Genomic DNA, 26,322 nt, shown 5'->3' on the forward strand with positions numbered 1-26,322 from the left:
GCACAAGCAACAGCAGAGACAACATTCCTCCCCTCCATACAGGTGGGGGGAGGGGGTGGCAGGGAGGGGAGCAGGGGGCATTTCCAACAGTGGGCACCAAGTCCTTGGCACTCTGTGGCACAGGGATGTCAGGGCCAGGCAAACCACCAGCATTTCAGGAGGGGAGGAACAGGACACAAGACCCACCTTGTTCTCTGCCAAGCGCTCTAGAATGTATTCTGAGACGCTGTCCCAAATGCTAACAATCTCTGGAAAGCAAGGCAAAGAGGTATCATGCGCCAAGTCAGCAAGCTCACTACCTTTCAGCACCCCGCTCCCCAGGCAGGTGGCAAGTGCAGGTGAGATGAAACGTACCGCCACCCCAAGCCAAAACACGCAAGGCGCTCCCCAGGACGGCCCTTCCGGACCTCAGCCGCAAGGACACTGCAGGGACGCCTCCGCCCACTTCTAAGCAAGGCTCCTGTCCTTTCAGGTGGCCATGCCAAAGGGCGACCCACCCGCTCAGGAAACGGGGACTAGGTTCCCACAGCAGCGAGAAGACCGTGCAGTGCCTACCCACAGGAGTCACCCACGCTCAGGGCAGCCCCAGCTGCCTCCCCTGCAGGGACCATTTTCACCTCCATTCAACGCCTGCACACACACACGCTCTGCACGGCCACCCGAGCAGCCCCAGCCCTTTCAGCCAGCTGCCAGCTCAGGGCACGCAATCCCCACTGCGAGGCAACCCACGGCTTCTGCCTGCACGTGCCCTGGAAGGCACGGGCAGAGGAAGCTCCTCAGGACAACGAGCCAGCCGGCCCGGCTGCCAAACTCACCCCTGGGCTGCCAACGGTCGAGCGGCCTGCTCTCCCGTGCCACCCACTCGCCCTGTCCAGCCCTCCCCTACAGAGCCCAGCGCTTCCACTGCCTGTCTCGCGGCTCATACCGTCTACAGCCTTACCGTAACGGTTGAGATTCCTGAGCGTTGGAAACATGTCATGCCACAGTTTCGCCATCTTCGCGCCCCCTCGCGCTCAATGGGGCCCTGTAGCAGGAGGGTGACGAGGAAACTTCTCCTCCCAGGAGCCGCCTCCTCCTCCTCCTCTGCACTTCCCCAGGTAGGCTCCAGCGCTGTCGCGCGGCCTCCCTTCGCCCTCTCAGTGCGCTGCAAAGCAGCTCCTCCAGAGAAGAGCGGTGGCGAGAGCAGCCCCAGCACCTGCACGTGCCAAGGCCTCGCAGGGAAGTGTGGGCAGGGCTCGGGGGCCCCGTGGCGGGAGGGGAGCTGTGACTGTGATGCGGCATGTCCCACTGTGAGCCCAGCCCGTGTCACCAAGGGGCTCACAGGCACCCTTACCGTCCAAAGCATTTCTCTTGGGCCCACAGGAGGGGCAATTTCACAGCCCCAGAGCAGCCAGACCGCAAAGGGGTTTCAGCAGGTCTCCGCTCTGACCTCCTGCTGCAAGTGCGGCTGACCAGAGCAGACTTCCCAGGCCCGGGCGCCACTGAGGGGCCACTGGCTCCATGGATTCCCCCACCACCCCGGGCCCCTGGGCCAGTGCTCCACCACCCTTAGGCTACAGCGCTTTTCCCCGTCTCTCATGGCAATTGCCCCCACTGCCACTACTGCCATTGCCCATCCTCCCGGCCCCCCCCCCACCCGGCACCTCTGGGAAGGCTCTGCCTCCACCCTCTCACCCCCCTCCCGTTAGGCCCCTGCCGCCTGATCCTCTTGCGCCTTCTCTTCTCCCGGCTCAACAGCCCCACGCCCTCAGCCTCTCCTCGCACTGCTGGGCTCCAGCTGCCCACCAGCTCCCAGCCCGCCCCACAACGAACGGCTCCTCCAGGGCCACGCTCCCTTCCTGGTGTCCCTGCCCCCCTGCAGCTCCCCCCACAGGCCACAGTCCCCTCAGAGGCGCACCTCCTCTGGCATGAAGCGCCTCCTTCCAAAAGTACCTCTCCAGCCATGTCCCCAGCAACGGCTCCTTGCACGGCTCGCCTTCGCTTCCTTCTGCTTTTCTCCAGAAACATGCCTCTGCACCCTTCTCCTCACGAGTGCCCTTTCGTGTGGCCTCCTGTGGCTCCACGGAGGCCGCCCCCAGCTGCGGGATCTGCGGCCCTGCCGCCGCATGCCCCAGGCAGGGGCCGGGCCTCGGTGCCCCGCTCCTCCCTCCCTCCCTCCCTCCCTCCCTGCCTGCCTGCCTGCCTGCCTGCCCGCCCGCTGCCCCAGCGTTGGGGGAAAGCCTTGCCCGGTCCCTGGGCGGCGCTGCGGGCTCCCTGCTGTGCCCAGAGCCCCCGGCCCCGCACGGGCAGCCCCGAGCAGCACGCCCAGGTGGCACTGCTTGCTGCGCAGTAAGGACTGGTGCCAGGGACTGTTGGGGATGGGGGAGGCCCCGCTGCCCGCGGGGAGGCGGGAGGCAGGCAGCGTTGAGCCGGGGCCCGGCAGCCCACCGGGAGCTGGTGGGGGTGTGGGGCAGAGCCATAGCAAGGGAAGGGGCCAGAGTGCAGGAGGCAATCCCAGGTGCCCCCTCCCCGAGCAGAGGGGCCTGGGAGAAGGCAGGGGGTCAGGGCCGGGCCGGGGGCTGGTGGCCGGGTGCTTGGCTGCGCCATGCTGACCTGCTCATGCCAGGGCATGGCTGCTTTGCGCCGATTGCAGGCAGTGTCCCCCCGCGGAGGAGCTGGCCCCTGCTGGCTTCCCCTTGGGCCATGCAGCTGCCTGCCAGTGCTCAAGGTCCCGCCGGGGCTCCAGCGACGCTGGGAGAGGTGCCGAGGGGGCACCGGCTGCTGCTAGCAACTTCCCGGGGACCCCTGAGGCAGTGGCTGGTGCTGAGGGAAGGGCAGCGGGCAAGGAGCCGCAGGCAGCACTTGTTTGACCCATGCGTTGCCTCTGCTTGCAGGCCACACTGCCCAAGGCATTGGGACTTGAGCGCGGCAGCCAGGCGAGGCAGGGCAGCTGCCGCTGAGGCAGCAGAGCCAAGCCCCAAGCCCCTCCGCTCGGTGAGGCTTGGGAAGGGCAGAGCTGGGAGAAGCTGGTGCCCCTCAAACCTCGTTCTCCCAGCAGAGCAGAGGGCACGTAAGGCAGAGCTTTCAGCCAGTGAAAATTGCTGGCTCATGCCTTCCTTTTTCAGAGGCCTGGTTTGCGCAAGGCCAGCGGTGCTGCCTGCCCACCAGTGCCCACCCAGGCTGCGGTCGGAGGAGACCTGCTCCTTGCATTGGTCCCGACCAGAGTTCGGCACCAGAAGACACAGCCCCTGAGGGGGCACCGCAGCACACAAGTGTGGCTTGGCATGCCTGGCTCACCAGCAGAAAGGGACCATGCAGACTAAGGTGGAGTCAATCAGCCAGAACGGAGCACAGAGCAACAATACAGTTGAAAACACAAAGCCTAGCTAAGTGTGTGTGAGGTTCCCCGTGGGGAGCCCCGTGATGCTTCTGGGGAGGCCTTGGGCAGGGAGGTGCCTCCTGCCGAGGCCCCCGGCAGCTGGGATGCCGGCTGCAGGGCTTTCGGCAGCTCCAGCTTCCCTCTTCCTGCCCTGCCAGGGGTGAAGGCCAGGCTGCCTGCAGGGATGGGCTACTGCCGCCCCCAGGCCTCCTGAGGAGGGGCAGTGCAGCCCCAAAATCACCTTGCAAAGCCAGCAGCCCTGGGCGTGGGCTGAGGTGGGTGCCAGGGTGCACGCTGGAGCGCAGACTCTGGGATCCACAGGCCTCCAAGGCCAGGGCCTGCAGGGCCAGGGCAGGGATGACGAGGCTGTGGGGCTCTGACCCTGCAAGAGAGACCGCAGGAACACCTTGTGCTGGCCCTGGGCTGAGAGCAGAGGGGAGCAGGAGGCTTCGTGGCCTCCACGCCCCAAACCAACAGCAAATTTGTGCCCAAAAGCTCTCAGAGGAGGCTTCAGTCCCGGTCAGCTGCCCGTGTCCTGCACTGATTTCGTATGCTCAAACCTTGTGATGGGCAGAAGGCAACATGCTTGTACCCCAAGGCAGCCCCCTTTAGTGGCCAAGCCAAGGACCTGCTCTTAGCATCACTGCAGGAGTAACCGTCTAATTAAAGGCTTGCAATTAGCCCACCTCCAATTAGTGCACAGCAACTCAAACAAAGGGTCTTCTTAAAGGACAAGTCTCCTTAATGCAACCTAAATGGTCCTACGTTCCCTGTGCAGGGGCGACCCTTCTACATCCCCCACCGCCAAGGCTGCGGCGCGCATGGGCATGGGCATTGGCTTCAGGGTCCCAGCTCCTTCCTCAGTGGGAGGTGGCTGCTGCTGGTGGCTTCCTCCATCGCATAGTTGGGCTGACACTATTAAGCCTGCTCCTAATAGGCTCTCTTAAGGCTAATAATGTGGCATAAATAGCCAACAAATGCTAGAAGGAGTCACCAAAACTAAAGCAGCACTTTAAAATGCAACTCCTACATTTAGCATCGAGGAAATAAGCCCCTCCACCTTACTCCCAATTTGACACTCTCGGGAGAGTGCTTTAGGGGATGCTAATGCGTGTTTTGCCCTTCCTTGCTCCAACACGGGTCAGGCTCAGCACAGTGGAGAGGGAAAGACTCTGGCGGGGCGGAGGGGGTGGGGTGCGAGCTTTGTGCTCGCCCAGGGCCCTGCACTGGCCCCCTCCTCTGTCCTGCCCCTGAACATCCCAGACTCCGTTGGCTACAGTCGCCTGCTCCTTGCCAGGCCTTTGTGTTGACTCTGATGAGCCTTTGGGCGTTTCATGTCACTCTAGGAGCTGGAAGAGAGCCTGCCTCATGACACGGGGTTGCAAGGAGAGCCACTGGCCGTGGAAGAGGACTGCTTGCCTGGCCTCGCTCAGGAGTCCCATCCTGCCCACCCCGGGCATCTCTCTCTTTCCTGCCCGCTGACACGGTCTTTCTCCGGAGGGAAGCAGTGAGGCTACATCTCCGCACAGTGCTGGGTGGCCTGGGGAAGGCCGGGCACATGCCAAGCGGGGAGCTGGACACAGGTCTCCACCGAGTGCTGTCGGGGGGCTGGCACCGGTGCCTGGGGCACGTGTGCTCCAGGCACTTCCCAAATAAGCTCCACTGGTGCAGCCTCCTCTTCACCTGGATGTTGAGTTCCAGGGCCTCCTGCCACGCCTCCTCCAGCAGGAACAGGGCCTGCGCAGGCGTACTGCTTTCCTGCCCTTCAGCCTGCTCCTGGTGGGGAATGCAGGTGTGCGGGCATGTCCGGGTGTCCTGCCTCATTTCAGCAGGGTCACTTGCTCCTGCTGGTTCCTTCTGTGGCCCCACCTGGCCTCACAGAGCCCCACATCCTGCCCGTCAACCCCAAGGGGGACGCAAGGCCCTCAGCTCACCCAAGAGAGAACCCCCAACCTCCCTCTGCTCGTCCACCCACCCGCCTCAGCATATAGCACGGCCCAAGGCCCATCCCTGGGCCCTGGCACTGTCACGGTCCCTCTCCTGACCACAGGACCCACTGGCGCTGGTGAGTGCCCGAGCAGTTAGGCCGCTGTCTTTTCTCCCATGGCCAGTGACTTGCAGGGCTGTGCAGGACCCAGGAGTCCTGCTGGCCTGTCCCTCCATAACGTACCAGGGGCAGGGAGTCGCAGAGCTGCACCTCGGAGGTGCTCTGGGGCCTAGCAAGTGCAGGGGACCGGAGGGGGCCTGGGAGCATGCCTGGGGCCACTGGCACATCAGGACAGGGCAGGAGCCCAGGAGGGAGAATCCAAGCACACGGGTAGCAGGCCCGGCCGGCCCTGCCGAGCTCCACTGGGTTGAAGAGCGGCCCAGCAGGGGCTGTGCAGGGCAGGGAAATGGGGACTGCTCCCCAGCCTCACAGCCCCAGCCTGCGGGGCTGAGGGGCTGCCCTGGCCCACAGGGCCCTGGCACACGCGTTTGCACATGGGAAGGGAGGCATCTGCACCTCCAGGCAGCAGTCAGCGGCTGGCAGGGTAGAGAGACTACGGGCCCTGCGGCAGATGAGCAGAGCCCGTGGGAGCACAAGGAGCAGCCGAGGGCTGACGGAGGCCCAGGGACAAGCACGGCTCATCCCAGCTTTGCCTGCCTGGAGAGCCCTGCAGCTGCAGCAAAAAGCCAGGCATCTGCGCTCCCAGGTGGCCGGCCGCACCGCTCCACCCCACAGCAACTCCCTCCTTTGCCCTTCACCCTTCCCCATGCAACCCTGAGAAGGGCTCCAGCGTCCCTGCACACCAGCCCTCAGAGCACCCCTGGGGCTGTGGGCACGTCAGGTGCAGCTGTGTCCTGGCCACCATGGTGTGCACCGTGCAGTGTCTCTGTGCGTGTGGAGAGCGCGGGCGCGTGTGCGGATGCGTGTGCAGCGTCAATGGTGTGCCGGGCTGGCGCACGTGCACTGTGCAGGTGCAGGCCTGGCTGTGCGGGAGGGTCTTGGTGAGTGAGAGGTGTGAGCTGTGTGCGTAGCCGTCCTGTGGAGGGTAATGAAGGAAGGGGCATGTGTCTGTGCGTGTGTCTGTGCGCTGTGCTGAGAACGGGTTAGGCGGTGGTGTGCATGCACGTGCACTCTGTGGCGCGCGTGCCTGCATGCTGCGGCCCGTGTGTGGGCGATATTCTGTTCAGGCTCTACAAAATAACTGGAGGAGCACATGGGTTTGTACAGCTCTTCCTTTCATCTTTCAGGAGCACGCTTCCAGACTTCGCCGCAATAGTCACGTTTCCTCTGCACCACCAGCAAGTCCTGGTCCCTTTCCCTTTGAGCCTGGAGAGTCATCCGCTGCCCAGGGCTAGGGCATGGAAAAGGAACCGTTTGGTTTCAGGCACAGGCAGAAGGGCACGGAAATGCTGCAGGCCTAGCGCAGGGCACATCTTCTGGCCTCTGCCTCTGCTGGCATTCCTATGCTTTCTCGGATGGGCGAGGGGCCCCCTGGGGTGCGAGGCAAGGACATGACCACATGACTACCACGGGCAGGTAATCAGCCTGCACAGGAGTCAGGCGCGGGATGAGACTTTGGCCCAAACTGGCATCAAAGCACAGGGCAAGGCCTCCACGTGTGGAGACTTGGGGAGGCAAGGACGGAGCGTGCCTTTGGAAAAGGGAGAGCCAAAGCGTCGCTCCAGGAATCCTGTCACCTTGGGTAGCCCCCGTGTTCTGGTCCCACCTGGGAATCCTACCCCTGAGAGCCCAACACCTGCCCCTGGGCTGGAAGGCTGCCTGCTCCCAGGCCACAGCCTCCAAAGCCTGTTGCTCTCCCTCGACGGGTGCCAGAAAAAGACCCTCCCCCCCCTCCCCTCCTCTGGGCTCCTCCTGGGTGTGGAAGGAAGGCCAGTGCAGGGGAAGGCAAAACAGCACCCCCAGCTGGAGAAATTTACCAGAGGAAGCGCTTCTCTTGGGAATTCCTCTGCCGATTCAGCTCTACCCTCTGCTTCCACTCTTCCCGACGCGCTTGGTAAGTCTCCAAGACTTGCAGGGTGTGGCTTGCTCGTACAGAAAGCTGCCTGCAAGAGCAGGGAAAAAGTTCCCTCTCCCCTTCTGGCTGAGGCCCTCCTGCCTCTCCCCTCCACCAGCCCCTGCACACCCGCTCCCGCTGGCGGTGCCCGCAGCCTTCAACTTGCCCCATGCAGCTTGGGGCTGCCTGGCATCGGGGCCTTGCCCAAGGCATTGCCACGTCAACAGAAATCAGGGGACACCATACCCAGCCCCATGGCTCAGGAACTGCGCTTCCTCACACCTCGGACAGGTGCTGCCACTGCACCTTTCCAGGCCGGGGCTGGGGCCGGGGCCCGGGCCCGGGCCCGGGCACACTTACTCTTTGTGCAGCCGCGGCAGTCTCTCGGGCTTCCTCTTCTCTGCTCGGGGCACGAAGGCAGCAGTGCTCGCCTCTTTCCCAAGCGGGGGCCCTGGTGAGGCTGGCCGAACCTCCGGCAGTGGTTCAGCATGCCGCCAAGCCTGCGTTGGCGCCAGAGGACAACTCTGAAGCTGCTTCTCACCTCCCTCACGTGCTCTCAACTCTCAGCACGGGGAGAAGCCAGCCACTACAGGGCCTGTGCGTCCCCCCAGCACACTTGTGTCTGCTTTGCCCTCAGAAAGCCCCATGAGGAGCACAGCGCCAGGCAGGGACCCTGCACTCGTAGCCTGGCCACGCTTCACCACACTTCCCTGCTGGCCCCTCTGCTTACCTGTGCTGCCTTGTGCTGATGCCCGCAAGCAGGAATTGCAGTTCGAGGTCTGCCTTGAGCAGGTCCTTCCTGCTTGCCGTCCTCTTCCGCCTTAGAGGAGCTCTCCCGAATTGTCTGCAGCCGGCTAAAAACACACAAGCCGCGTGAGGTGATTGGAGTTCCGGGTGAGGCTGTTCTGCATCTTGCGCTCACAAGCGGCTCGGGGCCAGCCTCTGCAGCACAAGGCAGTTCTGCTGGAGCTTTTGGTGTAGCTGAGTCCTTGCGTTCATGTCAACAGTGAGGAAAGAAAGCCTTGAGCTGCAGCACTGGCAGCGGGCCCAGGAGGCCCTAAGGAAAGCTCGGGATGCCCAGGTGTGGGCCCTCTCTGGGTGGCACAAGGGGAAAACCAATGCCGTTTGCAGCACCCAGAGCCTGCAGAGACCACTAGGCACCTCCTGCCAAAGGCACTGAAGTCAGGGACGTGCTCAGAAAGACTCTGTTTTGGGGTGAAACGGGACTATTAGTGGGGGAGCCACTGTCGGGGAAGGAGGAAGTGTACTAGGCACACAAGCAAGCCCGGCATGTAGTTCTCTCTGGTATGTAGTTCTCTCTGGCACTCCTCCTGTGCCAGACAACCGCCACACCCCTGCCCCTGCCACCCCAGCCCAACAACCTTCGGAAGAAATTCACAGGCATTACGTCCAACCTAAAAAGCAGGGAAAACAGACCCTACTCTCTGCTGCTGGGGCAGGGGCTTCTGACTTTCACATTCCTCTGAGAAGTGCTCTCATTCCCACTGCAACCAAAGGAGGGCCCTTCACATCCATAGGGGAGCAGAAAAACACCCGCCACTGCTGCAGTACTTCTTGCATCAACGCCAGTCCCTGGGACACCACTTGACAACCTCACAGACTTCATACCCACAGAGCGTACAGAAACAGAAACAGCTCCCTCCCTCCCAGAAGCCCAAAAGCACACGGCCACCCGCATGCTTTGCTCCAAGAGCCTCACCTGGCAGCTGGCTTGTTTCCCCTGCTTTCCCATGCCTTTCCTCCCTTCCAGCTGGCCCCAGAGAACGGGGGTGGAGAAAGCCTTTCTCGAGACAGGAGGCGCCCACCACAAGCACTGCCTGGAAGTAGCAAGGCAGAGGAGGCTCCTCAGCAAGCATCGTTCTTTGTCACCATTTGAACAAGAAGGACAGGCAGCTGTGCTCCAGCATCGGACCAAAGAGCCCAATTCCCTTGGAGCTTTGCTCCCAAGCAGGTCTTAGGCCCTTGCTGGCGCACGATCGCGTCCAGCCTTTCCTTTCTGCAGGGCAGTCTTCTGCCCTAGAGTTCTGTGCTGCTTCTACTGCTTTCTCTAGCCCTTAGGCTTCAAAAAGGGGACATGGCTGGCAGGTCCTGGGGACCTCATGCTACTCTCTCCTTTGGCGTGGCTGCAGGCTGGAGGGCAGAGTGTCACACGAGAAGGGGAACAGATTCCTGCCCATCTCTAAGGCGCTCACATGCACAGACTTGCAAGCTAGAGCAGGGCCCCGAGTGCCAGGGCAAAGTGCCCCTCAGCAGTGGCAGCTGCAGTTGGAGCTGCACAACTGCCCCGAGAGCCCCTTCCAGGAGGAGTGCCCCCAGATCTGTCGTGATGAGCAAAGAGAGGCACAGGAGAAGCAGGCCACTAGGCCCGGCACGGCATGTTAAGCTTGCCTCCAGCCCCTCCGCTGCACAGGACAAAAGGAAAACAAACACACCTCTCTCACCAGCCAGCTGGCACTTTACCTTTTCCCTCAGTCTGCTTGTTCTGCTCCCTGTCTTTTGCCGGCCCGCCTTTGGCAGCCTCCCGACACCCTCCGGAGGAAGATGCTGGTCGCACAGGCACAGGCGTGATGACCTCACCCTCACTCCTGGAAACAAGAAAGGGACGAGAGAGACGCTGACAGCAGAGCCTTGCAGAAACCTCCTCTACATGCTTGCCCTCCATCTAGAAAGAGAAAGTCACCAAAAGACTTGTTGGCCGCCCTTCACGTTGCAGTCGGACAGAGTCTACGCAAGAAACAACTCCTTCAAAGAGCTCCAAGAGCACAAGGTCACCCTCAGCCTTTTCTCCAAGAGCCTCACCTGGCAGGCAACTTCCTTCCTTTGCTTTTCCACTCCTCCTGCTTTCTCCCCCCAGCACCAGGTGACGCAGGTGGCAAAGGCCTTTCTTGAGCAAGCAGGCACGCAGCAGGAGCACTCCCTGCAGGCAGGAAAGGAGAAGGCTCTGCAGAAAGCGTCTTTGGGAGCACTTGGTCCAGAAGGACAGGCAGATCTGCTCCAGCACCGCATCAAACAGCCTGATCCCCCGGGAGCCGCGCTCTCTAAGAGCTCTTGCTCCCTAGCACGTCCTTGGCACACCTTAGCAGCCTCTTAGCAGTCCACCTTAGCAGCCTCTTAGCAGTCCTCTCCAGGCAATCTTGCTCCCCACCTTCACACGCCCGGCATCCGCCAGAGAGGCAGACCCCCTCCAGCACTGACACCTCGGGCCCAAATGTCCTAAAGCGAAAGAGGAGCTTGCGCTGGCCACCAGGGCGCAGCACCCCGGGGCAAAACTCTCCCAGGCAGCACATCCTGACCAGGGCTCCAACCACCTACCTACTGCCGAGGACCAACGGAACAAACACGCGCACACACACAAACACACGCCCGCCTGCACACCCTCCTCTCGCTCGCCAGTCACCTGTGGCCTGACCTTTTCCGTCCGCCCGCTCTTCCTCTTTCGGGCGTGTCCGGGATCCCTTGCAGGAAGACGCCACTTGCTGCTTCTCACGGGGAAGCTTCAACTCAAATCTGGAAATGACAAGACGCCACGGTGAAGAGAAGGCACCACTTCCCCTTTGCCTCCTGCCGGCCTTGTACTCAGAAAGAAGGCCTTTCGGGGCACGTGGGGCCCTCCAGGCTCACCCAAGACATGCTTAGGTCACAAACACAGGCCCTGTATGGATCGGGTGCCTTCCACACGATGCCTTTCCTCGGCCAGCCACACACAGCACATTCGGGAACCTTGGCTTTTGGAAGCCTCACCCACGAGAAAGAGACCAGTCACAGGAAAATGTGGCCCCCATTCCTCTCTAGGCCTAAGATTGGTTAGCAGTGCCAAACACCGCCACTATTGCCTGTTCCACCCTGGGGAGACCCCCAGAGTCCCAAGTACTTGCAGACAGCAAGCTAGGAAAGAGTTGCTCCGCAGCAAGTCCTTCCTGAGGAGACAAGCTCCAGCAGGACGCTGCTACCAAGCACGAGCTGAGAAGCAAACGTACCGTGGCAACATGAAGACGCTTCTGGGACCCATGCGGAAAGCCGCGCTCCTTCTTCCTTTTACCACCAGGTGTCTCGTCCCTGGCGTCTGAAACAGACACCGAGGTACGTGAGAGCATGCCAGCGCCATTACTGCCTTGCTCCTAAAGGCAGCAAATCTTTCTTGGGCTCAGGGAAGATGCTGCCCCTGGGACACCCTGAAACAAAGCTGTCTTTCCAAATACTAGCCCTCAACGAGGAAAGCAGAAGATGCCCAGCTCAGAGTGCAGAAGGAGGAACACCGTTGCCAGGCGCTTTGCAAGGGCGAGACTCAAGACGGTCAAGGAGGACGCTCCTTCTCTCTGCCTGCAGACATCAGGCACAGGAGAAGGCGTGTGGTTCGCCAGGGTTTCTGCAGGCTGGCGTTTGCCTCTGGAAGGTCTTGCTCTGCCCCTTCTTGGAAAGACAACTCCTGGCTCAGGCGTGCTCTTAGCCCCACAGTGTCTCCAAGCATTCACATGCTTGCATCCATCGCGTGGAAGAGCAGAAAGAGCCGGCCCTTGCTCGGCCTCTGCCCGGTGGCTAAGACCTGCGGGTGCCAACTCCCTCATGGGGGTGCAAGCAGCTGGGCAGGGCCTGATGAGGGATCTTTGGGAACACAGCCTGACCCAAAGGCCCTGGCCCTGGCCCAGAGAACACGCTGGGCAGAGCCCCCCAAGACAGCAGCAGAGAGAAGGAAGAGACAGGCCCGGGAACCAGTGGCTGGGCTACAGCCTTCTTGCATCTCTCTGAGCAAATCTGCTGGCCCTCTGCAGGAGCGAGCCCTTCAGCTCTGACTGCTTTCACATCGCAGCTGCCTAAGGACACCTGGCAGCTTGCGCTCAAGGACAGGGCCCCACGAGAGAGCTGGGGAAGGGCGTTGGGCTGGCGCAAGGAGACATGCCAAGCAGCGGGCGGATGCACGCGTGGCCCAGAAGAGCCTCGCTCATGCCGCAAGGGCCTCCAGGGGCCCTGGGAAGGCCTGATTAGCGCCAGAGTCATCGACTTACCCCCAGCAGAGCTTCTAGCAGCTTTCCAGTGCCATCCATGCTGAGGAGGAAGTCGTCATAAAACCTCATTGTCACTTCCTTCTTCCGTACAGAAAGAATGCCAATGCCCTTGAAGACAAAGTCCACGTCCTGTCTTTTTGACATGGCCCAGAAGAACGCCATCGCGGTCTCATGTATGGAACACTGCACCGTTGTCAAAGGCATGCGGGCACACACGGAGAGATTCTTGTACTGCAGAGGGACTATTCTTACGTCACCTAGACCGCAGCAAAAGACGAACAACGTCACCTCGGCAGCAGGCTCCAAGAACAAGGGGACAAGACTTTCTGGCAAGACGCTGCTGCTACAGAGCAGGCTCTTGAATCCCCTGCTGCAGCGCCTAGGAGCGGTTTATGGAGTCCCTCCTGGGAAGAGGCCGAGCACTCTGCAAACTCACGGGCTCAGGGGGGCAGCAGTCATTTGGCCAGGGCAGGAAGCAAAAGAAGAAAACTAACCATCCCGAAGGAACCCTTGACCGGAGGGCAGGACAAGGCGGGCAGATGGGTGCAGGGCCCACGACAAAGGGCCCGGCGCCACGCCATTGTGCCCTCTGGCTAAGCCGATGCCACGTCGATAGATACAAGGGCGAAGCAAAGCGCAAGGACGGCACCGCAGCCCGTAAGGACCATTCGGCCCCTCTGGCCCTTGGTAGCCAGCAAAAGTCTCCCTGCGCTGCTGGGGCCAGCAGCCTATCCCTCCCACGCACCCCGCTGCAGGCGTATTACTAGCAAAGCACACCCGGGGGCCCCTCTGAGCACCTGCTCCTGGCTGGCCTGTCCAGCTCAAACAAGCCAAAGTTGCTCTCAGGCCACTTTGAGGCGTTCAGCCATGTCTTCAGAGCAGTTGGCCTGCCCCTCAAGCTTGGGGCAAGGGCAGGCAAAGGTTTTTAACCTGTCTTCTTACCAGGAATGTCTTCTTGAGCGCCCCTGGCCTGGTATTCCTGGGCAACAACCTCCGAAATACGAAACATGGGTCTCCGAACGATCGAAAGCTCCCCGTTCACGGAGCACTCGGAGTGCTTCAGAACATAGAACACCCCCACTCCTAGTATCTTGACACCCTGAGAACAGCAGCAAAGAGGGAGAGAAGGAACAAGCATCAGTAGCCTGGAGACACAAAAACTGTCCGATGGCTTGCCAGAGCGTGGGGGCTGCTGCTCTGCGCCCTGCCCACCCCTAGCATGCCGAGGGCAAGATGGGCCACTTGGGAAAGCTTTGGAGAGAAAGCACATACTCCAGACCTTTCTTTCCTCTTGCTCCTCTGCTCTCCTCAAAAATCTCTTTGCACAAGCAACAGCAGAGACAACATTCCTCCCCTCCATACAGGTGGGGGGAGGGGGTGGCAGGGAGGGGAGCAGGGGGCATTTCCAACAGTGGGCACCAAGTCCTTGGCACTCTGTGGCACAGGGATGTCAGGGCCAGGCAAACCACCAGCATTTCAGGAGGGGAGGAACAGGACACAAGACCCACCTTGTTCTCTGCCAAGCGCTCTAGAATGTATTCTGAGACGCTGTCCCAAATGCTAACAATCTCTGGAAAGCAAGGCAAAGAGGTATCATGCGCCAAGTCAGCAAGCTCACTACCTTTCAGCACCCCGCTCCCCAGGCAGGTGGCAAGTGCAGGTGAGATGAAACGTACCGCCACCCCAAGCCAAAACACGCAAGGCGCTCCCCAGGACGGCCCTTCCGGACCTCAGCCGCAAGGACACTGCAGGGACGCCTCCGCCCACTTCTAAGCAAGGCTCCTGTCCTTTCAGGTGGCCATGCCAAAGGGCGACCCACCCGCTCAGGAAACGGGGACTAGGTTCCCACAGCAGCGAGAAGACCGTGCAGTGCCTACCCACAGGAGTCACCCACGCTCAGGGCAGCCCCAGCTGCCTCCCCTGCAGGGACCATTTTCACCTCCATTCAACGCCTGCACACACACACGCTCTGCACGGCCACCCGAGCAGCCCCAGCCCTTTCAGCCAGCTGCCAGCTCAGGGCACGCAATCCCCACTGCGAGGCAACCCACGGCTTCTGCCTGCACGTGCCCTGGAAGGCACGGGCAGAGGAAGCTCCTCAGGACAACGAGCCAGCCGGCCCGGCTGCCAAACTCACCCCTGGGCTGCCAACGGTCGAGCGGCCTGCTCTCCCGTGCCACCCACTCGCCCTGTCCAGCCCTCCCCTACAGAGCCCAGCGCTTCCACTGCCTGTCTCGCGGCTCATACCGTCTACAGCCTTACCGTAACGGTTGAGATTCCTGAGCGTTGGAAACATGTCATGCCACAGTTTCGCCATCTTCGCGCCCCCTCGCGCTCAATGGGGCCCTGTAGCAGGAGGGTGACGAGGAAACTTCTCCTCCCAGGAGCCGCCTCCTCCTCCTCCTCTGCACTTCCCCAGGTAGGCTCCAGCGCTGTCGCGCGGCCTCCCTTCGCCCTCTCGGTGCGCTGCAAAGCAGCTCCTCCAGAGAAGAGCGGTGGCGAGAGCAGCCCCAGCACCTGCACGTGCCAAGGCCTCGCAGGGAAGTGTGGGCAGGGCTCGGGGGCCCCGTGGCGGGAGGGGAGCTGTGACTGTGATGCGGCATGTCCCACTGTGAGCCCAGCCCGTGTCACCAAGGGGCTCACAGGCACCCTTACCGTCCAAAGCATTTCTCTTGGGCCCACAGGAGGGGCAATTTCACAGCCCCAGAGCAGCCAGACCGCAAAGGGGTTTCAGCAGGTCTCCGCTCTGACCTCCTGCTGCAAGTGCGGCTGACCAGAGCAGACTTCCCAGGCCCGGGCGCCACTGAGGGGCCACTGGCTCCATGGATTCCCCCACCACCCCGGGCCCCTGGGCCAGTGCTCCACCACCCTTAGGCTACAGCGCTTTTCCCCGTCTCTCATGGCAATTGCCCCCACTGCCACTACTGCCATTGCCCATCCTCCCGGCCCCCCCCCCACCCGGCACCTCTGGGAAGGCTCTGCCTCCACCCTCTCACCCCCCTCCCGTTAGGCCCCTGCCGCCTGATCCTCTTGCGCCTTCTCTTCTCCCGGCTCAACAGCCCCACGCCCTCAGCCTCTCCTCGCACTGCTGGGCTCCAGCTGCCCACCAGCTCCCAGCCCGCCCCACAACGAACGGCTCCTCCAGGGCCACGCTCCCTTCCTGGTGTCCCTGCCCCCCTGCAGCTCCCCCCACAGGCCACAGTCCCCTCAGAGGCGCACCTCCTCTGGCATGAAGCGCCTCCTTCCAAAAGTACCTCTCCAGCCATGTCCCCAGCAACGGCTCCTTGCACGGCTCGCCTTCGCTTCCTTCTGCTTTTCTCCAGAAACATGCCTCTGCACCCTTCTCCTCACGAGTGCCCTTTCGTGTGGCCTCCTGTGGCTCCACGGAGGCCGCCCCCAGCTGCGGGATCTGCGGCCCTGCCGCCGCATGCCCCAGGCAGGGGCCGGGCCTCGGTGCCCCGCTCCTCCCTCCCTCCCTCCCTCCCTCCCTGCCTGCCTGCCTGCCTGCCTGCCCGCCCGCTGCCCCAGCGTTGGGGGAAAGCCTTGCCCGGTCCCTGGGCGGCGCTGCGGGCTCCCTGCTGTGCCCAGAGCCCCCGGCCCCGCACGGGCAGCCCCGAGCAGCACGCCCAGGTGGCACTGCTTGCTGCGCAGTAAGGACTGGTGCCAGGGACTGTTGGGGATGGGGGAGGCCCCGCTGCCCGCGGGGAGGCGGGAGGCAGGCAGCGTTGAGCCGGGGCCCGGCAGCCCACCGGGAGCTGGTGGGGGTGTGGGGCAGAGCCATAGCAAGGGAAGGGGCCAGAGTGCAGGAGGCAATCCCAGGTGCCCCCTCCCCGAGCAGAGGGGCCTGGGAGAAGGCAGGGGGTCAGGGCCGGGCCGGGGGCTGGTGGCCGGGTGCTTGGCTGCGCCATGCTGACCTGCTCATGCCAGGGCATGGCTGCTTTGCGCCGATTGCAGGCAGTGTCCCCCCGCGGAGGAGCTGGCCCCTGCTGGCTTCCCCTTGGGCCATGCAGCTGCCTGCCAGTGCTCAAGGTCCCGCCGGGGCTCCAGCGACGCTGGGAGAGGTGCCGAGGGGGCACCGGCTGCTGCTAGCAACTTCCCGGGGACCCCTGAGGCAGTGGCTGGTGCTGAGGGAAGGGCAGCGGGCAAGGAGCCGCAGGCAGCACTTGTTTGACCCATGCGTTGCCTCTGCTTGCAGGCCACACTGCCCAAGGCATTGGGACTTGAGCGCGGCAGCCAGGCGAGGCAGGGCAGCTGCCGCTGAGGCAGCAGAGCCAAGCCCCAAGCCCCTCCGCTCGGTGAGGCTTGGGAAGGGCAGAGCTGGGAGAAGCTGGTGCCCCTCAAACCTCGTTCTCCCAGCAGAGCAGAGGGCACGTAAGGCAGAGCTTTCAGCCAGTGAAAATTGCTGGCTCATGCCTTCCTTTTTCAGAGGCCTGGTTTGCGCAAGGCCAGCGGTGCTGCCTGCCCACCAGTGCCCACCCAGGCTGCGGTCGGAGGAGACCTGCTCCTTGCATTGGTCCCGACCAGAGTTCGGCACCAGAAGACACAGCCCCTGAGGGGGCACCGCAGCACACAAGTGTGGCTTGGCATGCCTGGCTCACCAGCAGAAAGGGACCATGCAGACTAAGGTGGAGTCAATCAGCCAGAACGGAGCACAGAGCAACAATACAGTTGAAAACACAAAGCCTAGCTAAGTGTGTGTGAGGTTCCCCGTGGGGAGCCCCGTGATGCTTCTGGGGAGGCCTTGGGCAGGGAGGTGCCTCCTGCCGAGGCCCCCGGCAGCTGGGATGCCGGCTGCAGGGCTTTCGGCAGCTCCAGCTTCCCTCTTCCTGCCCTGCCAGGGGTGAAGGCCAGGCTGCCTGCAGGGATGGGCTACTGCCGCCCCCAGGCCTCCTGAGGAGGGGCAGTGCAGCCCCAAAACCACCTTGCAAAGCCGGCAGCCCTGGGCGTGGGCTGAGGTGGGTGCCAGGGTGCACGCTGGAGCGCAGACTCTGGGATCCACAGGCCTCCAAGGCCAGGGCCTGCAGGGCCAGGGCAGGGATGACGAGGCTCTGGGGCTCTGACCCTGCAAGAGAGACCGCAGGAACACCTTGTGCTGGCCCTGGGCTGAGAGCAGAGGGGAGCAGGAGGCTTCGTGGCCTCCACGCCCCAAACCAACAGCAAATTTGTGCCCAAAAGCTCTCAGAGGAGGCTTCAGTCCCGGTCAGCTGCCCGTGTCCTGCACTGATTTCGTATGCTCAAACCTTGTGATGGGCAGAAGGCAACATGCTTGTACCCCAAGGCAGCCCCCTTTAGTGGCCAAGCCAAGGACCTGCTCTTAGCATCACTGCAGGAGTAACCGTCTAATTAAAGGCTTGCAATTAGCCCACCTCCAATTAGTGCACAGCAACTCAAACAAAGGGTCTTCTTAAAGGACAAGTCTCCTTAATGCAACCTAAATGGTCCTACGTTCCCTGTGCAGGGGCGACCCTTCTACATCCCCCACCGCCAAGGCTGCGGCGCGCATGGGCATGGGCATTGGCTTCAGGGTCCCAGCTCCTTCCTCAGTGGGAGGTGGCTGCTGCTGGTGGCTTCCTCCATCGCATAGTTGGGCTGACACTATTAAGCCTGCTCCTAATAGGCTCTCTTAAGGCTAATAATGTGGCATAAATAGCCAACAAATGCTAGAAGGAGTCACCAAAACTAAAGCAGCACTTTAAAATGCAACTCCTACATTTAGCATCGAGGAAATAAGCCCCTCCACCTTACTCCCAATTTGACACTCTCGGGAGAGTGCTTTAGGGGATGCTAATGCGTGTTTTGCCCTTCCTTGCTCCAACACGGGTCAGGCTCAGCACAGTGGAGAGGGAAAGACTCTGGCGGGGCGGAGGGGGTGGGGTGCGAGCTTTGTGCTCGCCCAGGGCCCTGCACTGGCCCCCTCCTCTGTCCTGCCCCTGAACATCCCAGACTCCGTTGGCTACAGTCGCCTGCTCCTTGCCAGGCCTTTGTGTTGACTCTGATGAGCCTTTGGGCGTTTCATGTCACTCTAGGAGCTGGAAGAGAGCCTGCCTCATGACACGGGGTTGCAAGGAGAGCCACTGGCCGTGGAAGAGGACTGCTTGCCTGGCCTCGCTCAGGAGTCCCATCCTGCCCACCCCGGGCATCTCTCTCTTTCCTGCCCGCTGACACGGTCTTTCTCCGGAGGGAAGCAGTGAGGCTACATCTCCGCACAGTGCTGGGTGGCCTGGGGAAGGCCGGGCACATGCCAAGCGGGGAGCTGGACACAGGTCTCCACCGAGTGCTGTCGGGGGGCTGGCACCGGTGCCTGGGGCACGTGTGCTCCAGGCACTTCCCAAATAAGCTCCACTGGTGCAGCCTCCTCTTCACCTGGATGTTGAGTTCCAGGGCCTCCTGCCACGCCTCCTCCAGCAGGAACAGGGCCTGCGCAGGCGTACTGCTTTCCTGCCCTTCAGCCTGCTCCTGGTTGCTGGGGAATGCAGGTGTGCGGGCATGTCCGGGTGTCCTGCCTCATTTCAGCAGGGTCACTTGCTCCTGCTGGTTCCTTCTGTGGCCCCACCTGGCCTCACAGAGCCCCACATCCTGCCCGTCAACCCCAAGGGGGACGCAAGGCCCTCAGCTCACCCAAGAGAGAACCCCCAACCTCCCTCTGCTCGTCCACCCACCCGCCTCAGCATATAGCACGGCCCAAGGCCCATCCCTGGGCCCTGGCACTGTCACGGTCCCTCTCCTGACCACAGGACCCACTGGCGCTGGTGAGTGCCCGAGCAGTTAGGCCGCTGTCTTTTCTCCCATGGCCAGTGACTTGCAGGGCTGTGCAGGACCCAGGAGTCCTGCTGGCCTGTCCCTCCATAACGTACCAGGGGCAGGGAGTCGCAGAGCTGCACCTCGGAGGTGCTCTGGGGCCTAGCAAGTGCAGGGGACCGGAGGGGGCCTGGGAGCATGCCTGGGGCCACTGGCACATCAGGACAGGGCAGGAGCCCAGGAGGGAGAATCCAAGCACACGGGTAGCAGGCCCGGCCGGCCCTGCCGAGCTCCACTGGGTTGAAGAGCGGCCCAGCAGGGGCTGTGCAGGGCAGGGAAATGGGGACTGCTCCCCAGCCTCACAGCCCCAGCCTGCGGGGCTGAGGGGCTGCCCTGGCCCACAGGGCCCTGGCACACGCGTTTGCACATGGGAAGGGAGGCATCTGCACCTCCAGGCAGCAGTCAGCGGCTGGCAGGGTAGAGAGACTACGGGCCCTGCGGCAGATGAGCAGAGCCCGTGGGAGCACAAGGAGCAGCCGAGGGCTGACGGAGGCCCAGGGACAAGCACGGCTCATCCCAGCTTTGCCTGCCTGGAGAGCCCTGCAGCTGCAGCAAAAAGCCAGGCATCTGCGCTCCCAGGTGGCCGGCCGCACCGCTCCACCCCACAGCAACTCCCTCCTTTGCCCTTCACCCTTCCCCATGCAACCCTGAGAAGGGCTCCAGCGTCCCTGCACACCAGCCCTCAGAGCACCCCTGGGGCTGTGGGCACGTCAGGTGCAGCTGTGTCCTGGCCACCATGGTGTGCACCGTGCAGTGTCTCTGTGCGTGTGGAGAGCGCGGGCGCGTGTGCGGATGCGTGTGCAGCGTCAATGGTGTGCCAGGCTGGCGCACGTGCACTGTGCAGGTGCAGGCCTGGCTGTGCGGGAGGGTCTTGGTGAGTGAGAGGTGTGAGCTGTGTGCGTAGCCGTCCTGTGGAGGGTAATGAAGGAAGGGGCATGTGTCTGTGCGTGTGTCTGTGCGCTGTGCTGAGAACGGGTTAGGCGGTGGTGTGCATGCACGTGCACTCTGTGGCGCGCGTGCCTGCATGCTGCGGCCCGTGTGTGGGCGATATTCTGTTCAGGCTCTACAAAATAACTGGAGGAGCACATGGGTTTGTACAGCTCTTCCTTTCATCTTTCAGGAGCACGCTTCCAGACTTCGCCGCAATAGTCACGTTTCCTCTGCACCACCAGCAAGTCCTGGTCCCTTTCCCTTTGAGCCTGGAGAGTCATCCGCTGCCCAGGGCTAGGGCATGGAAAAGGAACCGTTTGGTTTCAGGCACAGGCAGAAGGGCACGGAAATGCTGCAGGCCTAGCGCAGGGCACATCTTCTGGCCTCTGCCTCTGCTGGCATTCCTATGCTTTCTCGGATGGGCGAGGGGCCCCCTGGGGTGCGAGGCAAGGACATGACCACATGACTACCACGGGCAGGTAATCAGCCTGCACAGGAGTCAGGCGCGGGATGAGACTTTGGCCCAAACTGGCATCAAAGCACAGGGCAAGGCCTCCACGTGTGGAGACTTGGGGAGGCAAGGACGGAGCGTGCCTTTGGAAAAGGGAGAGCCAAAGCGTCGCTCCAGGAATCCTGTCACCTTGGGTAGCCCCCGTGTTCTGGTCCCACCTGGGAATCCTACCCCTGAGAGCCCAACACCTGCCCCTGGGCTGGAAGGCTGCCTGCTCCCAGGCCACAGCCTCCAAAGCCTGTTGCTCTCCCTCGACGGGTGCCAGAAAAAGACCCTCCCCCCCCTCCCCTCCTCTGGGCTCCTCCTGGGTGTGGAAGGAAGGCCAGTGCAGGGGAAGGCAAAACAGCACCCCCAGCTGGAGAAATTTACCAGAGGAAGCGCTTCTCTTGGGAATTCCTCTGCCGATTCAGCTCTACCCTCTGCTTCCACTCTTCCCGACGCGCTTGGTAAGTCTCCAAGACTTGCAGGGTGTGGCTTGCTCGTACAGAAAGCTGCCTGCAAGAGCAGGGAAAAAGTTCCCTCTCCCCTTCTGGCTGAGGCCCTCCTGCCTCTCCCCTCCACCAGCCCCTGCACACCCGCTCCCGCTGGCGGTGCCCGCAGCCTTCAACTTGCCCCATGCAGCTTGGGGCTGCCTGGCATCGGGGCCTTGCCCAAGGCATTGCCACGTCAACAGAAATCAGGGGACACCATACCCAGCCCCATGGCTCAGGAACTGCGCTTCCTCACACCTCGGACAGGTGCTGCCACTGCACCTTTCCAGGCCGGGGCTGGGGCCGGGGCCGGGGCCCGGGCCCGGGCACACTTACTCTTTGTGCAGCCGCGGCAGTCTCTCGGGCTTCCTCTTCTCTGCTCGGGGCACGAAGGCAGCAGTGCTCGCCTCTTTCCCAAGCGGGGGCCCTGGTGAGGCTGGCCGAACCTCCGGCAGTGGTTCAGCATGCCGCCAAGCCTGCGTTGGCGCCAGAGGACAACTCTGAAGCTGCTTCTCACCTCCCTCACGTGCTCTCAACTCTCAGCACGGGGAGAAGCCAGCCACTACAGGGCCTGTGCGTCCCCCCAGCACACTTGTGTCTGCTTTGCCCTCAGAAAGCCCCATGAGGAGCACAGCGCCAGGCAGGGACCCTGCACTCGTAGCCTGGCCACGCTTCACCACACTTCCCTGCTGGCCCCTCTGCTTACCTGTGCTGCCTTGTGCTGATGCCCGCAAGCAGGAATTGCAGTTCGAGGTCTGCCTTGAGCAGGTCCTTCCTGCTTGCCGTCCTCTTCCGCCTTAGAGGAGCTCTCCCGAATTGTCTGCAGCCGGCTAAAAACACACAAGCCGCGTGAGGTGATTGGAGTTCCGGGTGAGGCTGTTCTGCATCTTGCGCTCACAAGCGGCTCGGAGCCAGCCTCTGCAGCACAAGGCAGTTCTGCTGGAGCTTTTGGTGTAGCTGAGTCCTTGCGTTCATGTCAACAGTGAGGAAAGAAAGCCTTGAGCTGCAGCACTGGCAGCGGGCCCAGGAGGCCCTAAGGAAAGCTCGGGATGCCCAGGTGTGGGCCCTCTCTGGGTGGCACAAGGGGAAAACCAATGCCGTTTGCAGCACCCAGAGCCTGCAGAGACCACTAGGCACCTCCTGCCAAAGGCACTGAAGTCAGGGACGTGCTCAGAAAGACTCTGTTTTGGGGTGAAACGGGACTATTAGTGGGGGAGCCACTGTCGGGGAAGGAGGAAGTGTACTAGGCACACAAGCAAGCCCGGCATGTAGTTCTCTCTGGTATGTAGTTCTCTCTGGCACTCCTCCTGTGCCAGACAACCGCCACACCCCTGCCCCTGCCACCCCAGCCCAACAACCTTCGGAAGAAATTCACAGGCATTACGTCCAACCTAAAAAGCAGGGAAAACAGACCCTACTCTCTGCTGCTGGGGCAGGGGCTTCTGACTTTCACATTCCTCTGAGAAGTGCTCTCATTCCCACTGCAACCAAAGGAGGGCCCTTCACATCCATAGGGGAGCAGAAAAACACCCGCCACTGCTGCAGTACTTCTTGCATCAACGCCAGTCCCTGGGACACCACTTGACAACCTCACAGACTTCATACCCACAGAGCGTACAGAAACAGAAACAGCTCCCTCCCTCCCAGAAGCCCAAAAGCACACGGCCACCCGCATGCTTTGCTCCAAGAGCCTCACCTGGCAGCTGGCTTGTTTCCCCTGCTTTCCCATGCCTTTCCTCCCTTCCAGCTGGCCCCAGAGAACGGGGGTGGAGAAAGCCTTTCTCGAGACAGGAGGCGCCCACCACAAGCACTGCCTGGAAGTAGCAAGGCAGAGGAGGCTCCTCAGCAAGCATCGTTCTTTGTCACCATTTGAACAAGAAGGACAGGCAGCTGTGCTCCAGCATCGGACCAAAGAGCCCAATTCCCTTGGAGCTTTGCTCCCAAGCAGGTCTTAGGCCCTTGCTGGCGCACGATCGCGTCCAGCCTTTCCTTTCTGCAGGGCAGTCTTCTGCCCTAGAGTTCTGTGCTGCTTCTACTGCTTTCTCTAGCCCTTAGGCTTCAAAAAGGGGACATGGCTGGCAGGTCCTGGGGACCTCATGCTACTCTCTCCTTTGGCGTGGCTGCAGGCTGGAGGGCAGAGTGTCACACGAGAAGGGGAACAGATTCCTGCCCATCTCTAAGGCGCTCACATGCACAGACTTGCAAGCTAGAGCAGGGCCCCGAGTGCCAGGGCAAAGTGCCCCTCAGCAGTGGCAGCTGCAGTTGGAGCTGCACAACTGCCCCGAGAGCCCCTTCCAGGAGGAGTGCCCCCAGATCTGTCGTGATGAGCAAAGAGAGGCACAGGAGAAGCAGGCCACTAGGCCCGGCACGGCATGTTAAGCTTGCCTCCAGCCCCTCCGCTGCACAGGACAAAAGGAAAACAAACACACCTCTCTCACCAGCCAGCTGGCACTTTACCTTTTCCCTCAGTCTGCTTGTTCTGCTCCCTGTCTTTTGCCGGCCCGCCTTTGGCAGCCTCCCGACACCCTCCGGAGGAAGATGCTGGTCGCACAGGCACAGGCGTGATGACCTCACCCTCACTCCTGGAAACAAGAAAGGGACGAGAGAGACGCTGACAGCAGAGCCTTGCAGAAACCTCCTCTACATGCTTGCCCTCCATCTAGAAAGAGAAAGTCACCAAAAGACTTGTTGGCCGCCCTTCACGTTGCAGTCGGACAGAGTCTACGCAAGAAACAACCCCTTCAAAGAGCTCCAAGAGCACAAGGTCACCCTCAGCCTTTTCTCCAAGAGCCTCACCTGGCAGGCAACTTCCTTCCTTTGCTTTTCCACTCCTCCTGCTTTCTCCCCCCAGCACCAGGTGACGCAGGTGGCAAAGGCCTTTCTTGAGCAAGCAGGCACGCAGCAGGAGCACTCCCTGCAGGCAGGAAAGGAGAAGGCTCTGCAGAAAGCGTCTTTGGGAGCACTTGGTCCAGAAGGACAGGCAGATCTGCTCCAGCACCGCATCAAACAGCCTGATCCCCCGGGAGCCGCGCTCTCTAAGAGCTCTTGCTCCCTAGCACGTCCTTGGCACACCTTAGCAGCCTCTTAGCAGTCCACCTTAGCAGCCTCTTAGCAGTCCTCTCCAGGCAATCTTGCTCCCCACCTTCACACGCCCGGCATCCGCCAGAGAGGCAGACCCCCTCCAGCACTGACACCTCGGGCCCAAATGTCCTAAAGCGAAAGAGGAGCTTGCGCTGGCCACCAGGGCGCAGCACCCCGGGGCAAAACTCTCCCAGGCAGCACATCCTGACCAGGGCTCCAACCACCTACCTACTGCCGAGGACCAACGGAACAAACACGCGCACACACACAAACACACGCCCGCCTGCACACCCTCCTCTCGCTCGCCAGTCACCTGTGGCCTGACCTTTTCCGTCCGCCCGCTCTTCCTCTTTCGGGCGTGTCCGGGATCCCTTGCAGGAAGACGCCACTTGCTGCTTCTCACGGGGAAGCTTCAACTCAAATCTGGAAATGACAAGACGCCACGGTGAAGAGAAGGCACCACTTCCCCTTTGCCTCCTGCCGGCCTTGTACTCAGAAAGAAGGCCTTTCGGGGCACGTGGGGCCCTCCAGGCTCACCCAAGACATGCTTAGGTCACAAACACAGGCCCTGTATGGATCGGGTGCCTTCCACACGATGCCTTTCCTCGGCCAGCCACACACAGCACATTCGGGAACCTTGGCTTTTGGAAGCCTCACCCACGAGAAAGAGACCAGTCACAGGAAAATGTGGCCCCCATTCCTCTCTAGGCCTAAGATTGGTTAGCAGTGCCAAACACCGCCACTATTGCCTGTTCCACCCTGGGGAGACCCCCAGAGTCCCAAGTACTTGCAGACAGCAAGCTAGGAAAGAGTTGCTCCGCAGCAAGTCCTTCCTGAGGAGACAAGCTCCAGCAGGACGCTGCTACCAAGCACGAGCTGAGAAGCAAACGTACCGTGGCAACATGAAGACGCTTCTGGGACCCATGCGGAAAGCCGCGCTCCTTCTTCCTTTTACCACCAGGTGTCTCGTCCCTGGCGTCTGAAACAGACACCGAGGTACGTGAGAGCATGCCAGCGCCATTACTGCCTTGCTCCTAAAGGCAGCAAATCTTTCTTGGGCTCAGGGAAGATGCTGCCCCTGGGACACCCTGAAACAAAGCTGTCTTTCCAAATACTAGCCCTCAACGAGGAAAGCAGAAGATGCCCAGCTCAGAGTGCAGAAGGAGGAACACCGTTGCCAGGCGCTTTGCAAGGGCGAGACTCAAGACGGTCAAGGAGGACGCTCCTTCTCTCTGCCTGCAGACATCAGGCACAGGAGAAGGCGTGTGGTTCGCCAGGGTTTCTGCAGGCTGGCGTTTGCCTCTGGAAGGTCTTGCTCTGCCCCTTCTTGGAAAGACAACTCCTGGCTCAGGCGTGCTCTTAGCCCCACAGTGTCTCCAAGCATTCACATGCTTGCATCCATCGCGTGGAAGAGCAGAAAGAGCCGGCCCTTGCTCGGCCTCTGCCCGGTGGCTAAGACCTGCGGGTGCCAACTCCCTCATGGGGGTGCAAGCAGCTGGGCAGGGCCTGATGAGGGATCTTTGGGAACACAGCCTGACCCAAAGGCCCTGGCCCTGGCCCAGAGAACACGCTGGGCAGAGCCCCCCAAGACAGCAGCAGAGAGAAGGAAGAGACAGGCCCGGGAACCAGTGGCTGGGCTACAGCCTTCTTGCATCTCTCTGAGCAAATCTGCTGGCCCTCTGCAGGAGCGAGCCCTTCAGCTCTGACTGCTTTCACATCGCAGCTGCCTAAGGACACCTGGCAGCTTGCGCTCAAGGACAGGGCCCCACGAGAGAGCTGGGGAAGGGCGTTGGGCTGGCGCAAGGAGACATGCCAAGCAGCGGGCGGATGCACGCGTGGCCCAGAAGAGCCTCGCTCATGCCGCAAGGGCCTCCAGGGGCCCTGGGAAGGCCTGATTAGCACCAGAGTCATCGACTTACCCCCAGCAGAGCTTCTAGCAGCTTTCCAGTGCCATCCATGCTGAGGAGGAAGTCGTCATAAAACCTCATTGTCACTTCCTTCTTCCGTACAGAAAGAATGCCAATGCCCTTGAAGACAAAGTCCACGTCCTGTCTTTTTGACATGGCCCAGAAGAACGCCATCGCGGTCTCATGTATGGAACACTGCACCGTTGTCAAAGGCATGCGGGCACACACGGAGAGATTCTTGT

This window comes from Struthio camelus, chromosome 10, assembly GCF_040807025.1.
Source record: "Struthio camelus isolate bStrCam1 chromosome 10, bStrCam1.hap1, whole genome shotgun sequence".
In the NCBI taxonomy this organism is placed as follows: domain Eukaryota; kingdom Metazoa; phylum Chordata; class Aves; order Struthioniformes; family Struthionidae; genus Struthio; species Struthio camelus.